Genomic DNA, 19,660 nt, shown 5'->3' on the forward strand with positions numbered 1-19,660 from the left:
TGTAAAATGCTCTTAGCAATTTTCAAAAGTCTTAAGTAGTGTAGCTTATGCATTCAATGCATACATGCAGGTTTTTTCACCATGGAACTCTGCTCTTTAAATATGCATCTCAATACATTCTGTTTCCTGTCAAACAAATAGTAGGTTGCTGCAACATTATTAAATAACATGAAGTGTCCTTTTCAGGTTACTAATTTTTCCTGTAAAATCAAGAGCACTACAGTACTTTTCTGTGTCATTTGACTCCACCAAAAGTAAAAAAAAAAAAAAAAATTAGAAAAAAAAAAAAAAGGACACCTCTAAGACCCATGTGGAATAAAGAACTTAAATAATTCAGACCTTACCACAGGATTAAGATAGAATTTTCAATTTTCATCAACTGCTGAACTAATTGCAATTCCAGTTATTAGACACTTAGGATATACCATCAATTTGTGCTTGTTCTTTAAAGGATGAAAATTACATGATTTCTATATCTCCTTAAATATACATGAATATTTTATATTAATATATAAAGGAAGCTTCCTAAATTGTATGATTTGCAAACTTTCAGAAACAAAATATAGTCCAGAGTCATTTTCAAAGCAAATTTCTCAAAAATTGGACAACACCAACCCTGTGACTCTGCTATTGTAACTTCTGAAAGCAAAGTACTGTGGTTTCCCTGTTCCTAGCTGGACAGGCTTGCAGCAGGACTGGAGTTCTGGCTTAACAGAAACCAGTGGCAGAGTCTCTTTGGCTTAGTCAGACTGGCACCTCTCCAAAGATTGTTTCTATTTTTAACTTATCAAAGTGCTTTGAGACCTTCACACAAATTATTGCTAATTAATTAAAAACAGATTCAATCTATCACAAAAACTTACTAGGATTAGCTCTGAAACTTCCTAACCTTCTGTACTGAAATTATTTCAGTTAGCATTTTTATTCAGCAAATAAGAGTTGAAGGAACAGGTTTCTTTCTAGGATTAGGTATATGCTTTAAAGTTCCATGCTGCAACTGAGTAATAAGCAAACCTGACTGCTTTCAACGCTGCATTCCCATTTGCAGCAAAAGCAATGAGAGTTCTAGTCACCATCTGCATTAAAGCAAGTTTTACTGTCAACCTGCACAACTAATGAATGTCAACTTCCCTTTTGGAGCAAATGCTTTCTCAGCATAAAAAAAAAAAAAAAAGAGCATATTAGGTTGTGTGAGAGAAAAAACTATTATGCTATCAATTTAACTTTAAATATATGAAAGATACTGCACAAGAAAGAGCTGATTTGTCTAGGAGAGCACAACAAATACTAGTAGCTTCTGTCTTCTCACAGAGTCACTGTTAACTGGAGAGAAACAATCCTCAAAGATATTCTCCAAGCAAAATCAGAATATTCCTGAAAAGGCTGAGATGAAGAACTAGAGAGCACCACAATGAAAAATGAAAACCTTTATTTTCCATAAATATTCCAGTAGGGTTCCACTAAATAATACCAACCCTCTTCTTGGAAGTGCCTCAGCATTAAAGCTGTGGAAGAAAACTATGCTACCGTTCATTCTGAGAAATGTGATTGGAAAATTTTTCATGCACCCAAAGACTGAGTGGCACATTTCAGAAGCATTTAAATGATATGGTTCATAAATAATGTTTAAGTACTGATTCTCTTCAAACACAGTATCTTAAAATATCCCATTACACTCTATGTTTGATCCCATGCCATTAAATGCACATCATAACTAGAATTTAAGCTGGTGCCCACTGGAGTCACACAAAATAGTTAAGGCTATGTCAGCATTTCCACTAAAAAGCCCTGTCCTAGAGGTTTGTAATTTGGCTATGAAATCTTGCTTTGGTATGAACTTCAGCAGAAGTAATGTCTTTTTCCTCAGGATTGATTCTATGTGAGAGATGCAGGCAGAGTGCTACAGATATCTTTGTATAAATGAATGCAAAGTACTTTTTGAGGCACAGAAATGGTTAGCTTCCCTCTTCCTCAGGAGGTAGTGAAGACTTGCTAATGTTGAACATACAGCAGCATTTTTCTCCACAAAATGGCCACTCAGTGCCAGGAAGAGTGTCATCAAAGCTGATGGTGTGTTAACCACTTTACCCTTTATGTTGATTTTCATTGGGTCAAGTCGATGCAGCAGCTAAAATGCCAACAGCTATCACAGGTGAATAAGGCCTAATTTGTTATGCTACTAACCTTACTAATTCACCTGGAAATGTGTTGGTGGTAATGACAGAAACTACCTTAGACTGGTGGGAAGGAGAGATGTCAGAGTCCCACATTTGTCTCCTGGCTCTGCACTGCTTCCTCAGTTCAGAGAGGTTTCGTAAAACACAACTCATTGCTCACACCTGGTATGAATAAATGTGGAGAGTTCAAAACGCTGTTATATGGTTGATGTATTTTGACTTATTTGAACACTTTTTCAAAATGTGTGTGGGTGGCATATGGCTGGGAGCTCACTTTCCTGCAGTAACCCAGAGAAGAATCATTCTTGCTGTCTGTGGGGCCAAACATGCTGGGCTAAGTGCCTTGCATAGTTATCTGTGCAGTGAATACACCCTAACCATGATGGGCCACATCATGCTCTGGTTTGCATCACTATTGGCAGCACTGGAATTGCTGCAATGCAGCATTAGAGATGTGGCCAGGCAGAAGAGATGTGGCCAGATGTAGCAAAGGATGCTTTGATGTGTCATTTCAGTGGTTCTAAACAGCCCAAATTAAGTAGGGTCTGACAAGTTCCTAGATTTTAAGAGAGGCCTTTAACAAGAGTTTTCATGACATCAACAGCTCTTTCAGGAACCCTAGGCATTAGCTTAAATTTTTTTTCAAAACCCAAGCCCTCCCTTTGAGATCGTTAGCATGCCAATAGGAACCATAAGGTGCGATTTACAAACCCGATTTATCCTAGACAGGATTTAAAGCAAGGATTCCTCATCAAGCAGACCTGATCCGTAAAACATATAACTTGTCAGAAAACCACTGCAGGAACAATATCACAATAAAAAGAAATAGCAGAGGTATAATGCAATAGCTTTTGCTCTCCAGCCCAGGCCTGTCGCCTAGTGCACTGCCTGACTCAGGGTGGAAACAGCTCATCCCTTTGAGAAGGATGCTGCCTACATATGGCAAAGATGCAGTTTTGAAAGCTGGACACATCTCTCATTAAATAGCACATATTTAAAACTATTGCTTTAGGAGGTATGGTTTAATGCACCTACAGCTCCAAAGCTGGATTGCCCCAAGACAGGAAAAAATAAGTCTTAGTCTCTGCATCAGTATCCCATTCCTTTTACCAGCACTGGGGTTTTGCCCTTCATGTATCATCAGGAACCTGCCTGTTGGAAGTAGGTGTTTTTCTCCAGACTCTGTGGTTTAGAAGAGGCAGCCAAATGGATGAAGCATCTTCAAGAGCCACTATTGTAGTATCTGTGTCTTTTCAAGAACCATCATTTTCCAAGCTCTCAAGACCACGTACAAAACCCAACTAATGATAAAACTGTGGTCTTAGAAAGACTGCTGTCTCTGTAAAACAGTAGCTGTTGCATGCCTAAGAAAATCCATTATTAACCCTAGTAATATCATAGAATGACAATCAATCTTATAGAATTCAATAGCAGTACTTATCTATCAACAGAGATGCAGTCCTGGAACAATCTATCAAGTTCTCATAACACCTTTTTTCTTCATTTTGCATAAAATATGATAAAATGGTTTCTGTCTCTGAAGACGCTGACACAAGATAAAGGTTGGAGTTTTGGGGTTTTTTTTCCTTCAAGTTGCTGCAGTTCTGGCATAGATTCCAGTGGAAGCCTAACGTGTTCAAACACATTGTGCACCCAGCACTTCTACTAACCCAGAGGAACATATTTCTTTTAACGCATATGTGTTGTAAATGATACACTTAATGAGATCATTAAAACGTTTTGATTCCCTGAAAATCCACACTGCTCATCATTTCCATTCTATGACAACCTTTTCCATTTTTTTGTAACAAACTGAAAGGAAAAGCAAAGGAACACCCAGATTTTCTAAGAAAAGAAGCCCTGAATCTCCTTACACTGATGAAAATCAATAACAATTATTCCAAAGCAAATGGATTTATGTCACTGTAAACCAAATGAAAAATCAAGTTATAGATCTTTAAATTAACCTTCCCTATTTTGGGTTTAAATGGAATTTTAAACTGTGTCTTGATCAAAACAACTGATAAAGTACTGCATTTTGGTAAAACTAGTAGAGCAGCTACTTCATATATGTTAAACATTCATGCATTTAAATTGTGAATCCATTCTCAATTTAAAATAACAAATTGTTCTTCTCACAACAACAGTTGTACAAAGTAGAAACATCCCTTTTTGGAAAAAAAGGAAAAATCATTGTTATAAGTGATTTTTTTTCTTCCTTCTACTCATTATAATATCCTACGAATGTTACTCAGCAGGTACAGCTGCCTTTGGATGAGCTTGCCATAAAGTCCACAATCAGATTTTTGCAAAACAAAATATATATGAAATAAGGGTGATATGATTCATAAGCGACTCCTTGTAAAGTCATGCATGGGAAACATCTTCCTGACTGGGGTAGTAAATAATTTTATTTCCTGAAACATGAGATATAGGGCTTTAATCCTTATATTTTAATCCTGTATAGCATAGCTGGAAATACTTTGTTTCATCATTATATTTTCAATCTTTTCCTCTGTTCTTTAAAAATTTTAAAGTACCTTATGGTGGTGTTTTTTTCAGATTTCTAATATACTTGAAATGTTTTTCAAACATTTTCAGTTTACGTAGCCCAAACTATTTTCCGATGGACATGTATCTTTCTCTAAACAGGAAAGATAAATTTTTTTTTTAAAAGGTTATTCTACATCAGCCCCCTGGGAAACAATTATGTAACAAAAAAATCCACAGATCCCAGACTGAAACCAGTGGTCCAGTAACATGAGGATGAAATTGCCCCTCCTTATCAAGTGACCCTCATTTCGAACTAATTTGAAACGTGTGATTTCAATAAAATGATGTGGTAGTAATTCCTTTAAATACTGCTAACAAAGACATCAATTGGCGTATCAACTGAATTATTTTGTTTTATAATATATTGATACACATTATAACCTTTCCGATGCTAAAATGTACTAATTCTGCTTGGCCCCTTTTCCCATTAATACATCAGTTTTCAACAGGGTACCGAATCCTTGGGTGCCCATTCTTTAGGTAATTGAAAATGCACTACTACTTTTATATTCCAAAAATGAGGAGGTTAAGGCAGAAAGGTAAAGGCACGGAAGGGTGGGAATCAGCAGGGGACGGCAGCACAGGGGAGGGGGTGGGTGCTCTTCAACCCCAGAGCAACTGTGCCCCTGCCATCCACTTGCACACAGAACATTTGGACAGCTGAGGGCAACAGGAGGTCATTGAACTACGCATGGAGAGAACACAAATTAATGACTTTTATAATCTGAGTGGAAAATCAGAGTGAGAGACAGTCTTGTGAGGAACAACAAGGTACAGAAATGCAGAGGGAGCACAGAGAGTAGGAAAATTTTTCTTTTTCCCAGTGGGTGAAAAGGTAGCACAAAGCCTACCTCAGGGGACAATTAGTAAGTCCTGTAAAAAAGGTGCACAGATGAAGGGGAAGAGACCTACCAACCACCACCAGTGGGTGAGAATCAAAGGTGATGTTTGTCACGGCACAAGCCACGCTCCCCAGTGATTCAGGGGTGCTAACCCTCCACCGGGCATCTGTCATCAGGGCTTTAGACTCTTCATGACAGTTTTGCATACAAACAGATATAGGTTTCCACCTCCCAAAAACCAATGACAGTATCATTTCTATGACTACGCAGCAGCAGTTCTCTAAAGTGACTGAGAAAAAATGATGTTTGATTAGGAGACAATCTGCATGTGTACGGTGTAACACAATGCTTTTGGACTTCACATTAGAAATACCACTGTTTCGGACTGATTACACTTCTCAGTTCTATCATATGGGGTTGTTAAAAGGCCAGGGTGATATACCAGCAATAACTGTTGGCCAAAAGGTGCTATTTTAGTCTATTTCCCCCATATAATTTTTCTTAAATTCAAATATTTTCCCCTCAGGAAGTGTACACCGAACAGGAAAAGGTGAGGCATCAAAGATTCTCATAAAGGAAAACCCAAACATTAATACTGAAAACAATATGTAAAAGTGTTATTCCTGTTCCCAAGTTTATGTTGCTAATGGTGCTTACATAAACAGAGCAGCGTTTCGCTTACAGAAAACTTAACCTTTTGCTCCAAACTACTCACTTTGGTTTCTTTAATCGCAGTTCATATACACTACATTGTAAAACAAAGGTAAATGTCTTTAGCCGCTCTGATTTGCTAACATTCATTTAAGCTGTGGTTTTTAAATCGTACAACTAAGGTTATTGAATTAAACCTCTCATTTCAGCTGTCACAGAATTAGGCAAGCCTTTGCATGTATGAGCTGTGGGTAAATATGAGTGTGCTTGCCCATCAGTACAGACTCTTTATATTGTTAAAGCTTGTGTAAACAATTGGAGTTAAGTATAAGCATTGCTGAATTGGTGGTACAATAGCTAGAACTGTATGCAACCAAAAGGAAAATCCAGCACTTGTACAAAATGGAATTACCCTGCAGTCTTAGGCAACTTGCACAAAAACCTCTCTGATTTTGACTTCCCTCGTTGAATGGCTATCACAGTTCAGACATCTGTGCTCTTAAATTTAACACCCCTTCCCTTTTCTCCCTGTCTTTCCCCTCCTCCATCCTCTCAGCAACCAGTAGCACATCAAAAAAGTTGCTGTTTGATGGTTCAAGCTGAGACGTTCAGCCTTTACCCTCGCGCTCTCTTGAGACGAAGCAGGCAAGGCTTTTAATCTTACCTGGTGACACATGACTGACTAATACAGTTTCTTGGACCTTCTGACCTCTGAGGGACTAAATCTGGTTGGTCTCTCAACCTCTCCAGGTGGCTGGGACATCAGTTTGCGGTGGGTCATGACGTAAACAAAGTTTTGCACAGGTCTTCCGTGACTTTCTGTGCACCCATAATTGTGCTAACTTTTACTGTGCAAATTTCTTGAGTATAAAACGTATCAATTCACTTCAAGTCAGGGGGAAAAAGAATTTTCCTTTACTTTTACTGGAGGTTAAAGACTGTAACAAGAGCCAGCCTTGAAACCAGTCACAGCGGCAAATTTGCTGAGTCAGTGCTGATGTATTTTCTTGGAGCGAGAGAAATGGTCTGGCCACAGCCAAGTAGCTTATTTGAAACTCTGCCTCCCACACAAACTAATAAAGCAGTGCTAGACGGGTTTGACACTTATACAGTATAACTCAAGATGTTCCTAATCCATGTGCCTCCCTTTGGAGCTTTGTTGCTCAACTGTTTTTCTCCTAGGACTTTCTTCTGGTTAGCTTTGAGGCAGTGGTAGTCCTCGAGGCACCCTTTAGGCCCTCAATACATCATTTGGTAAATGTGTTTCAATTTTACTAAACCACTTTTTGCTGCAGGAGTCCTGGAATCACCAAGAGGGGCTCCTGAAACACAGCTGAATCATTTTTTCAGGGAGCTGGAAGCAGCTGAAGGGAAAGAGCAGATTGAGAAGTAACAAGGTGAGGGCCAGTGAGAACTGGAGGGAAGCAAAAAAAAAAAATCTCAGCTTCTGCAAATACAGGAGGCACATTTTTTTCTAGTATGAGGTACATAAAATGCAAGGTGCTACATTTCCTTTCATCTTCCACACTATGAATAGTTGGATTCTCAGCTAGGATGAGGTGAGAAATACATCTCCAACACCACTGATAATCCCAACAAGTCAATGTACAGATCATCACTTGCACAGGCCTACAGTTACAAGTGCAAGGACGAAATCTTCCAGCTACAGACACCCTTTTGGACTCACAACAGACCAATCAAGTAAACACATGGTTCAGACATAAGAGCCAAAAAAAAAATCTCCACAGTGTGTGCTGTGGCATGCAGTCAAGCTGGTGTGCAACCCAGGGTATAAGATCAGCTCATGGTGCTCCCAGCCTACTCTCCCTGTCCCTGCTGTCCCCATTTCCCAAGCTCTGCTTCTGTATAGAGACAAGTGGTTCTGCTAAAGACAGAACAGGACAACCCTGGAAGTCATTATTTTGGATAAAACCAAAGTAACAACCCTGAAATGTAGTGTCTTAACAACAGACCCCAGTAAAAAAAGCTTCAATTGATTGTGTGAAGCAGGAGCAGGGGGATAACCCAACCCTAAAGTAATCCCCCAAGTCCTAACAGTTTAAGAAGATAATGGGGTGAAAAGGCAGAGACAAGATGACAGTGCACTGGGAAGACCGCAAGCCAACAAAGACGGCATGTCCCTTCTGGTCCAAAGGACTTGGCCATGTTTGGTCTAGCTGTGTTGACCTCCTCTACTCAGAAAGCCAATAAAAACATTATTTCACCTAGCTGTAGTTACTGCTGGTTGCTTAAACTTCCCATAAAAGCTGTGTCCTTACTGCAGCACAGGATGTGATCACTCTCAGAGGACCCTGAAGTTAAGCAAGGGTGCTACGGCTTCCACACCCAAGCTCTGAACTGGAAATGCCACCAGACAGAGCGGCAGCTCTCCCACAGGCAGAAAGGGTATGACAGGAGGTTGCATAAAAACCGTTGCTGAGAGTGAACTCTCCTCTGGGACAAAGCCTGGGCATGTTGCTAATTTTCACTCTAAAATGAATAAGGCAATGAAAAAAGAAATGGACCCTTATTTAATCAGAAAATATTTTGAACACAACCGGTGAGTAAAATTCTAAAAGCTTTTTGAAATGTACACAAGTTTCAATGAATATTCCTTTTTACTAATGTTGCCACTGAAACTGAATCCCACTCCTAAATTCTTTCTCTGTGGGAATAGAGTTTCTCTAGTGTAATTAATAATAAAAATTAATATGCAGCTATAAACAGAGAACTCAGCTTTCTGGCACGATAAATTGGTGCAGTTTCACTGAAGTCAGATTACTTAAATTTACAAAGAAGAGGCCAAACTTAAACATACCACCATTGACAAGTTCAATCACCACAGAAGTTTTGCACAAGAAAATATGAAACAAAACATTTGGAAAGTGATTGAACTGCAAAAGAAGAGTGTCTAGATAATATGTTCACTTACCACCATTCAGCTTGTCATGCTCACTACTGTTTTAATAGCAGTATTTTTAAGAACAGTTCTTCCTTTGTGGACTCCTGAAATTCATTGTTATCCTGTTTTTGTGATATTTCCCATTTAAGTTAGTTTATACTTCCTCTAGCAACAGAAGAGGCAGTCAGATCACCTGCTGTTCTGAGATGTCTACAATACTTGAACACAATGGGGTGAAACCAGGACAGAAAGTTAGCCCAATTCTGAATTTCCTGGCTTTGTATTTTTAGTGGGACCTTTCACATCATTTTAATATCCCCATAGGTAGCTGTGCAGAAAAACACACATGCACATACACACACTCTGTACGTACTCAGGACAAAGCCGTAAATTCTAGCACCCAAAGTTAGGATTATGTGTTTCAGTGTTGTTTCCGAATGCACAATGATACGGTTTTACAGAACACTTCTAGATTTCATACTGTAATCTTTTTCCTAATAGGATTCCCCCTTGTCCAGAGAACAGACTTTGAGAGCAAAAATTGCTGTCTTGTAAGGAATGAAGTAGGCAAGGGCCCTATGGAGCCTGAAGCTAACCAAAGGTAAAGAACTTCAGAGAAAGAAATGGTAGATTCACAGTTCCATCTGATTAATGCTGTTATAGGAAAATGAACAAAAGCCTGCTTCTTGTGCAAATTCTGAAAGGGTGCTCAGAAAGTCACTTAAACCCAGGTTCTCATTTAGTCACTGGTGCATATTCCTCTATGTGCTTGTTACCAAGCCCTAAGGTGGAAACAGATGAGAGTTTTATTCTGAACATGAACTAATCAATCAAGAAATGCAGACCTTTTTAGGTTTTTCATGCCTTAATTCCACTCCCCATCCCAAAGGAGATAAAATTCCAAAATTTTATGAGAATTTGAGAAAGTTAAGTATCTTGATATTTGTGAAACAATGAGATGGAAGGACCCTGGAAAAGTCAAAAAAGACTTTTTTTTACTCAATAGATAAATAAATCTGCTGTAAAAGAATGTTTTTCTTGTTCTCTGCCCACCATTCCACCTCCCCCACCCCAAGACTGAACATCTAGTCATTCCCGTAAGAGCTCTGCATCCCATGCAAGGAATAAGGAAGAGGGAGCCTGTGGGGAGAAAAACCAGAAGTGCAAATAAGGGCTTTATCAAGACACAAAGGCACAAGTTTAAGTTTGTGGAGGCACCCCTCATTCGGTCATTACACAATTTATGAGCTAATCAAATTTTCAAAGCCCCTTTTACCCTTCTTTCATGGTTTTCAGGATGTATTCATATGTACCTCACTTTTTATGCCCACACTAAGGTGAGGAAGACTCTAACTGCTGTAGCCACAGAATGCTACAGAATTTTCTGCTTCAGTCTAGAACACGCTTCCAAAACTGGACAAAACTGAACTTTAAATAGTTTCCCAAAGCACACTACAGAGTTCATCTCTCAAAGGGCAGTTTATCAACGGGCTTGAGCAGCAGAGAGGGAAATCACTGAAATTTAACCCTGAACCCCACGTGAACCCAGGGATTGGGACTGCATATTTTCCACTGTCCTGCCATCTGCTGCTTCACTGCGCATGGTAATCTTTGGCAACCCCACTGAGAGCTGCCTGGGCTATGGCTCTGTTCAGACAGGGTGTAGAAAGAAAAGACACTGAGAATGTCATGGCTGACTGACCAGACTACTGAGATCAGAGAGATTATGCCTCATTTGCTCACCAAGCCCTGCCAAAAGCAACACCATTTAACTGCAGGTACTCAAAACCCAACAGGCATATTTAAAGGAAAAGCAGGCTAAAAAAGAGGACCATTCATAACGTGCATTTGTTTGGGACACTGTAGCTACGACCTTTTAGCAATTACTCATGAAAGTTTTAAAACAAAGTTTACAGTGCCCAGCATTTCAGGTACAAGTGAAATCTGGCAGAAACTATCACACCCAATTGCAGGACACACCAACCTGGGATATGACTCAAGGCAAGAGTAAAAAAAGGGACCTAATAGCCCAGCAAACAGAGATAAACAGAGAAAAAACCTGTTATTTAGCTGTTATTTTAAAGCAGCTACAGTCTGTTTATCTCCTGGCTGTGAAATGCTGCACAGTATGGGAGTGTGAGGGTTTGGTACTCTTGTGCATAACCTTCATATGTCATCTCATGACAGGGGACCTCCCTTGAGCCAAAGCCAAATTTACATTTGTTCCCCAGAGCACCCCCACTAGGCTCCAGATGCAGCAGATGAAGAATCAGCACTCAAACTCTGATTTCCTCTGACCACACTGTTCTGAATAAGGGCCCCCAAACCTTCCAGTGATTAAATATCAAATGTTTACACACAGGCTTACTGACTTTCAAAATGATGTCTCTAAAAGCTAAGGAATATTTCAGAAGTGTCCTAGAACTGCCAAGGTATATTTTTAGGGGTACTGGACCTGCAAGAACATTACTGTAGGATACAGAGTACTGTAGATTTTTTGAGTCTTATCATGCTGACAACAACCACCTGTTATTAATGTATCTCTCTCCCTCAACCTCCCTGCTTCTGCCAGAAGCACTAGAAATAAAGATGTAATTCTATATATGTGTCAACAACAACATCCTGTCCTATTTCTTCACTCAAATACTGATCTTGGAAATGACAGTGTCTTCTATCTGTTTAGGGAAAAAAAGACACTTCAATAAGATAAGCTTCTCCAGGGGCTGCAGAACTATGGTTGGCAGACATCAGGGTTGACAAATGTTCTTCTAATTGCAAAGGGACACTGCAAAATTGTCCTCTGTTGTGGAATAGACAATTGCTGTCACCCTTTCTTCTTCCCTGCTGCTCTACTGCCTCCACTCTGTCTGCCTCACAGGGAGATCGGGAAAGAGACAGAAAAAAGACATGTAAGAAAAGAGAAACAGGCATCTTTTTCCCAGTTCCAGCTGTGTTGGAGCCAACAGGATCTGTTGTTTTGATGATTCCAGGACCCTCACATCTCATTTGATCCCTGCTTGACAGAAGTGCACAGCAGAGGTGGGAATGCCTTGCAGACTTACAGAGGGAGCTTCTGAAACCCTTAGGCTGCTCCCTCCAAGACAGGGCCCTTCTTTCTGAGAGCTAGAATCAAATAACCTCGACACCAACCTCTGGTTAGTAAGCAAGACAGGAGCAATGTGGCAAAATGAGTAAGGCAAAGAGATTAAACATGCTTTTCACTGCATTTTTCTCTTGATTCGAACACGTATCTTGAAAAAGGGTAGGTTTGAAGTAATAAGCTACCCACTAACACTCCCAGTTTTAATGTCTCTGCTGCTAAGCCCTGCTGAATCAGAGCTCCTGCTCCCCCTCTCCTTCTTGACTCAACCTCAGTGACAGCCGTGAAGCTGGGCAGAGGCACTTTATAAAATGTACTAAATGAAGCAACTCTCAATAATAACAAGGACTGGCAGGTAGCCATGCTAGAGGAGGAAAGACCTAGTAGGAATGTCCTGCAGGATAAAAGTCTCTGTTGTTCCCATTACTGCAGAGGAAGAAAATCTCTTTAAATCCTTTTGATTCAAATGATCATCTGACAGAAACAACGGACCAGACAAATGGCTGTAAAACAAGGCAAGTGGATTTCCTACTGCTACAATATCTTACTGGGCTCCCATGACACAATTTCTCTGTTATTCTGCCTTGCTATGGTAAAGTAAACCTACAGGCTACCCAGAAAACAGATGAGTGTAATCAGTCCTTTATAAATTATATCCCTTCACTCAAAGAAAGCAAATAACTTTGCCTGCTCTATAATAACTGTTTCTAATACTTCATTTATTCTATAAATTGTTTATAAAACACTTCAAGAGAGGTCAAGATGAGAGGGCAACAATAATTGGAGATTAAGGAGACTCTCTAAGTATTTTGCACCTGTGAGTAAACACTTTGGTAATTATTATGATATGAGATAGATCTACTAAAAAACCCCTAACAGCTTATTTATGATTTTCTTGGACATACGTTATTTCATCTGAGAGAGAACCCCCATCTTTTCCAGAGCTATTTAAATTCAAATTTAAGCAGCAGCAAATTTGTCTGATGTCATGTGACTGGCAAGTCAATAACAACAGATTTAACGTGATCTCCCATGGACGGAACATAAAGAAACAATGAGCCAAAGGTAAGTGATATTCTCATGAAGTTTTATCCAAGTCACCTGAGGAAGCAGGAACTTTCCTCCTCAGAGGAAAGCCCACAGAGTCAAGAACAAGCAAAACTGAGCCTGAAGGACAGAGATGTGAATTAACATGCAGGACTGGTGTTCAGGTGGGGTTTCAGAAAGGACTCTCTAACAAAAAGGGGACATGATGTCCTTTTGCAGTCTCTGTGGCATGGCTCTGCCCACTTTGGCTTTGTTCTTCCTGTGCCCATGCACAGCACTAGCAGTGGTCATGGGACCATTCTGGAAAAGGGAATGGAATAAACTCTGCAACACCATCTCTTGAGGTGCTGAGCATCACAACTGTGCAGATGCCTAATGCAGCTAAAATCTGACATATTGATTAGTACTAATCCACACTTCGAAAGTACAGATGGATAAAATTATATTAAATCTTTAAACACTCAACCCAGTGGTTTCTTTTAAAATAGTTACAATTTAGCATGTCAGAAAAAACCTTGCTTCTTTGTAACTTTTCTGCACAGTCCAGAAGAGGTTGCTACAGAAACCACTAGTGTCCCCTAATCTCCCTACCAATTTAAAAGCGAACCCAAAACAAGTTCCTGAAAAACAAAAAATAATCAAATTCTGAGTAGTTATACAGAAATAATAAACTTAAACATGACAAAAATATTTGCTGAGGAATTTAAAAGTAGCCAGGACTATAGACATACTGGCTGACAAAAATAATGTTAAATTTTTAAGTTATTCTTAAGAGTTTCAATGGAATTCAGTAAACAGTATTTGATTCATGACAAAGCACTCTCATTACTCATTTTATATTTTAAGGTTATAAAAATGTAGATTCAAAATTCAGATTTTATATAATTCCCCTTTATTTCTTTTTAACCCACGTTTCCTTGATCTCCTCAATGGCACAAAGTCATGTAGAGCCAGACACAAACACAAGCTCTCTCCAAACTGCTTCAGTCCAATACCAAATCAATACAGATTATTTCCACATAAAATGGTAACTGAACTACAGCTGTTACCTGAACCAAATTCTTTGTTTACCTTAATGAAGAACTGAACCAAGAAGAAAATACCTGATTATTGGATCAGAATAATTAACAGAGAATTTTCAGAGGAAGTTCCCTAATCACTTAAATTTCCATTTAAAAATTTTGCATTTTTCAGCTTGAACTAATTCAGAAATACCAGCGCAGATAAATAATTATTGTCCTGTCCAAATTGAACTGACTTGTCATAGCTTAAGAAGAATCAGAGCTGAACTAAGAAATTTTCATGCTGTTTTACTTAGGTTTTTTTTAGTTATTGTTATTTTTCAAACATCACAAGTCCAGGAAACACAATTGAGTACAGGAAACACAATTTTTCTTCCATTTTTAAAATTGATCATATTAATCTTAGCAATGTCTCCCACAAACATTATTGTAGAGTAAAATGGAAATGAGGCTAAACTAACATTTCAAGGTAGCTGCTGTCTACATCACTACATAGTTGAGAAGTTCTCCTTTAGAAGTAGAGAATAAGGCCCTCTTAAAACTATTTTGTTTAGGTCTTGAAAGCTCTCTGTGAGGTATCTTTAAAATATGTAAGACTCCCAGGGCTGTGAAAAATCAGAATGGTCTTGTCACTAAACAGCAGCTTTGAAAATCAGATAAAAGCAACTGAGATTTTATAAAAAAAACAACTTACTGCATCTTTTGGCTGCATAAGTATTTCTTTCCTGACAGGCTACAGAAATATGAGAGGCATTTCTGTTAATCCATTGAGAATTAATGTTCCAATTTTTTGCATTTTGGTAGTCCAAAGGAAAAGCATATTTTAAAAACTGTTAAATCTTTCAGATTTTTTTTAGTCAATCCCAAGCCTTTTGTATTAAACATTAAATTCTCTGATCTTAACCAGTAGAAACTACACCTGAGTTTGACTGAACCCTCACGTACATTATCAGTTAGGACAATTCTGATTTAACCTTTTACAGAAAATTTTACTGACCACACAAATTCTTCCATCAGACTTTCACTTACAGGCAGCCATCTTCAAGCATCATCCACATACTCACACACATGCATAATTTTGGAAAAAATGAATGAACATTCCCTGATGACTCTGTGGGTTTCTTCATGGGTGTTGATGCCTGGTTATCACCGTCTATAAATGTGATGGTAAACCAGATGATATCACCACACCACCAAACCCACAACGAACCTGTAGAACCAAAGTGACAGGAGACACTTAACTTACTTGCAAGTAGACCAGAGTTGTGCAATAACTGCAGCTCACTAATGAAATCAAACCCAGAATTGCTTCATCCCATGATTTCAAAACAAAGAGCTTCTTTAAGTGCAATTTACGATTATGATGCTTTTCTCAAGAAAAGCATCATCATGAGACATAGCAAAGATTTAATAATGACCTGTTATTCACCGGCCACTTTTCTGACACCATTTTGGCAATAGATCTTGGATTCACCAGCACGACAAAAACTGTTGCCAGTTCTTTAGTAACACGAGCACTTTCAGAACTAGGTAGCAAAGGTAGCATTTGCTAACTGCTGTTACATGAAGCCAAGCTTTCAAGTTCCCAGCCTGAGTTACTGTTACACCAATCTTGCTCTGCTTTTCCTAAATATTGCAAAATCTGCAGGGACCGTGAAATATGCTAAAAATAAAACAATTGTATATATGTTACCCTCTTTTTTTTTAAACTTATTCTTGTGCAAATCTCAAACATCACATACAATTTTCACCAAAATTCAGATGATTAAAATCACTACCTGGCAGGTGCAGCACATCTGGACAGGTTATGGCCCAGGGCACATGGCAGCTATTCAGAAAAGTAGAAGTACATCCACCGTCTAGTTTTAGACCATACAGAGGGGAGAGGTTTGTCCATAACACATGAGTTGCAGATGCTTTACCCCAACAGAGCATGAGCACCAGTCCATCCCATTCCCCCATTTTCCCTGAAGGGTCAGGACTTGAGAAGAGGAAGGCACATCCCTGCTGCAAAACACATGTTAAAATGGGCAACTACTGGCCTGATTTTCAATGGCAGATACATGCAATACTTATGGAAACAAACAGCATGGGAATAAAAAAGGAGTATTTGCATGACGCCTGTTGTGGTCACAGGGCTGATCTTTACACTACATTCAATGGCACTTCAGTATAAATGTTTAAAATGAAGTATAATACCGGTGTCATCCCAAACCAACAAAGTTTTTAAGACCATGGCAAGCATTACATAAAATTTGGGAAGTTGAAGAACTTTTCTTGAGCTTGGGAAGTTCACAGAGTCTCCATTAATCTTGAAGCAGGGCAAAAATGGTAGCAAAACATTTTGGTGGTAATTTTTACGGTCTGCAGCATAGAGAAACTCAGTGTGAGAGCACAGAGTGTACAACACAACATGAGTATCCCTAATGGATGCACATATGCCTACCAGTGACTCAGAATATGGGCATGAGGTGGGGCTGGGAAGAGGAAGGTGTCAGCAAGAAAGCACAAAGAAGATTTATAACTTTAAAAAGCAACTGTTTCAAAATTTTAAAAAAGAAGTGGAGCATAAAATATTTTTGAGTGTTACTGATTTTTTTTCATGTCTTCTTCATTTTTCTTAAATCCAAAATCAGCTCTAGATTTTTCCAGACTTGCACTGCTTACACCTGGGATTACTATAAGATTTTGTAAAATTTTGCAAATACTTTTAATCCGTGTATTGACAGATATTGATGCAATGAATAAACATCTTAAATCTCTTTTAATGTAAAGATTGCAATATAAATGAGAAGGAAAAGAAAAAAGGGAGGAAAAAAAAACCCCTGAAGGTCTGAGTTGCTTTACTGGATAATTCTTAACTACTTATAAGTCACTTCACTTATAATGGCATGAAATCAAGGCCTTGACTTCAAAAATAAAAATCCATCTGTATTCCTGCAACATTTCTATAGCAGTAGTTCTCAAACTCACATGTCCTAGGGCAAAAAACCCAGAGAAAGTAGAGAAAACATGATACTGTATTCTCTCTGTTGGCTTGGGTTTCATTTGTTTTCCTGTACCAAAGAGCAACCCTGAAGGGTTTCACGGGAAACCTGCTAAGACTCTGTCTTAACAGCTATCATTCTATAGGGGTGAGATACAATACAGATCAAAATATGCAACTGATATTGCAACATCTAAATAGCATGGGGTATCTGGTTTAATTACAATGCTTTGGGCCATAGCTTTCATTTGCCAATCATTGCCTAACAATTAAGTAGAACATAATTAAATTTTAAGAGCCTAAGAAAGGCAAATCCTTGAAAAGGAAATATTTTAACACGGTTGGCAAGGTGTGCAAACATCAATAGTGTGGGAAACACATGTAGCTGACAGTATATACACTGCTATAACTCCTTGTAACAGAGGTTAAAATCTGCTCAAAAATACTTGCAATTAGATGAATAAAACTGGAACAAATCAGCAGTCTGCCAGCTGTTGGGATTTTCAGTTATTTCAGTGACAACAGGATATAAATGCAAAACTTATATTATAAATGTAAAACTTATATTATAAATGTAAAACTTTTGTGCATTTCCAGAAAGTACATAATGCATGTGATGGTCTGAAATCAAACTACCTGCACATGTAATGTTTGTCTGTGTGGTTTTGCTTCTTATTTTTAAACACATTTCTGGGAACTGTATTTAAAAATGTGTGTTCCCAGTTTTACTTCGTGAAATCAAGACAGAGAAAAGAAAACTGTTCCTAAGTTCAAACCAAGCTCTGACCAAATGCACTAACCTTCTCTCAGATAAAGCAGCTTACCTTCCTGCAATTGTTGTAAAATCCCACTGCATGATGAATCTTATCAGAGGTGACATCCAATCACATTGCATTTCTCACTTATTTGTTTTTAACGAATCCTGGTAACTTGAATAATTGGTTGGTAATCAGCTCACCTGGTAACCTGGTAACTGGAATAATCAGCTGGCATTTTCTTCTGCAGTATTTTTTGAACCACTAATGGTGGAACTGTTTTATTGTGAATTAGAGTCCCTCCAGTTTCCCGTATCTGAAATGTCTCAGTGGGCTAATTTCAAATAACTTTCTGAAACAACATGCACTTTCAATAGATTTACTTCTGGTTTTTTTTAAATTATGCATGACTAAGTAGAGGGAATTGTCAACCTTTCAGAAAGCTGTTTTAGGGAAAACAGGATGCACACTGCTGAGAAAATGTTTCAGATACTAAGATGGCCCAGGTAAGTCTGGCAGTCACTCCACACCTACAAGCTGTCAGTATGACCAGGCTTTCATGTTTCTGCACCTGGTTAGACGATGCCCAAAATTTGAAGGTTGGGGAATAAGGTCTACAGAGTAACATACTTAACATCTTTGCAGTAATACCCAGGACCCTGAAGATGAGTGGTAAGCAATTTCTAATGGTTTTTCCTTCACAGTCTCAGGGGAACACTGATGTTGGAGTACATAACAGGAAGAAGACAAAGCAGTACACTAGTGTATCACATGAGAAATGCATATATTTGACAGAATTTTAATCATAGTAAGACACAGGTCTTCAGAAGTTCAAGAAATCATTAATACGGCAACAATGACTAAAATATTAAACATTCATTACTTGTAAAATATCAACAATGTAAGATAGATTCATTTATGCAACATCTCTTGCAGTAATGATGGGACCTGTGCTCTTTGTGTGAATTTTTTTCATTTCTTGCCTCTATTTCAGAATACAATGACATTTAATTGAACACAACAACAAAAAAAAATCATGCAGATGCAACTGCAAGCAAAAATGGCTCAAGGAATTTCTTGACAGAAGCAAGAAATACAGAAGAGGTTGGCCATCGCTGAGTCCTCACATCTGTGAAAACTGTATCCTGCAGTATGCTCGCTTCTCCTAGGCTCTGGGTACCACTGAACAATGACTTAACCATGCATTCAAAGGAGGTGTTATTCCCCAGCTGAAGTGGGGGATCTCACATGCAGCAGCTTGGACTGGAAAAGCAGTGAACTGGGGTGCATCTTTCATGCATGGTCTCTTACCCATCAGCTACTGGGGTCTGAGATGACCACACTGTATCAATACTATCTCCTATACTCTCCCCTAATGTTCCAGCAAAGGCAATGGGGTAAGTCATCTAAATGGACTTTTGGCTGAAACCAGTTCTGCTCTTGCGACCTTCTGCAAACTCCGCATTCACTTTAAGCTAGTTTGTAAAAGGCAAGGTGCAAATCTCACAATTCTTGTTTGTATTTCAGTTCATGTTCTCATTTATACATATACAAGAAGAGCACAATGGTCACATTTTCCATTGTCCTTTGACAGGGGAGAAATAAATGTAAAAAAGGGAAAAAAT

The 19,660-nt window shown here is 38.7% G+C and overlaps 1 protein-coding gene across 1 annotated transcript in view; it reads right to left on the minus strand.

Moving 5' to 3' along the window:
- Nucleotides 1–19,660, minus strand: part of GMDS (GDP-mannose 4,6-dehydratase) — a 411,036-nt gene that overhangs the window by 227,906 nt on the left and 163,470 nt on the right. The gene's annotated exons all lie outside the window — the stretch shown is intronic.

Source organism: Coloeus monedula, assembly GCF_965178545.1.
Source record: "Coloeus monedula genome assembly, chromosome: 1".
Taxonomy (NCBI): domain Eukaryota; kingdom Metazoa; phylum Chordata; class Aves; order Passeriformes; family Corvidae; genus Coloeus; species Coloeus monedula.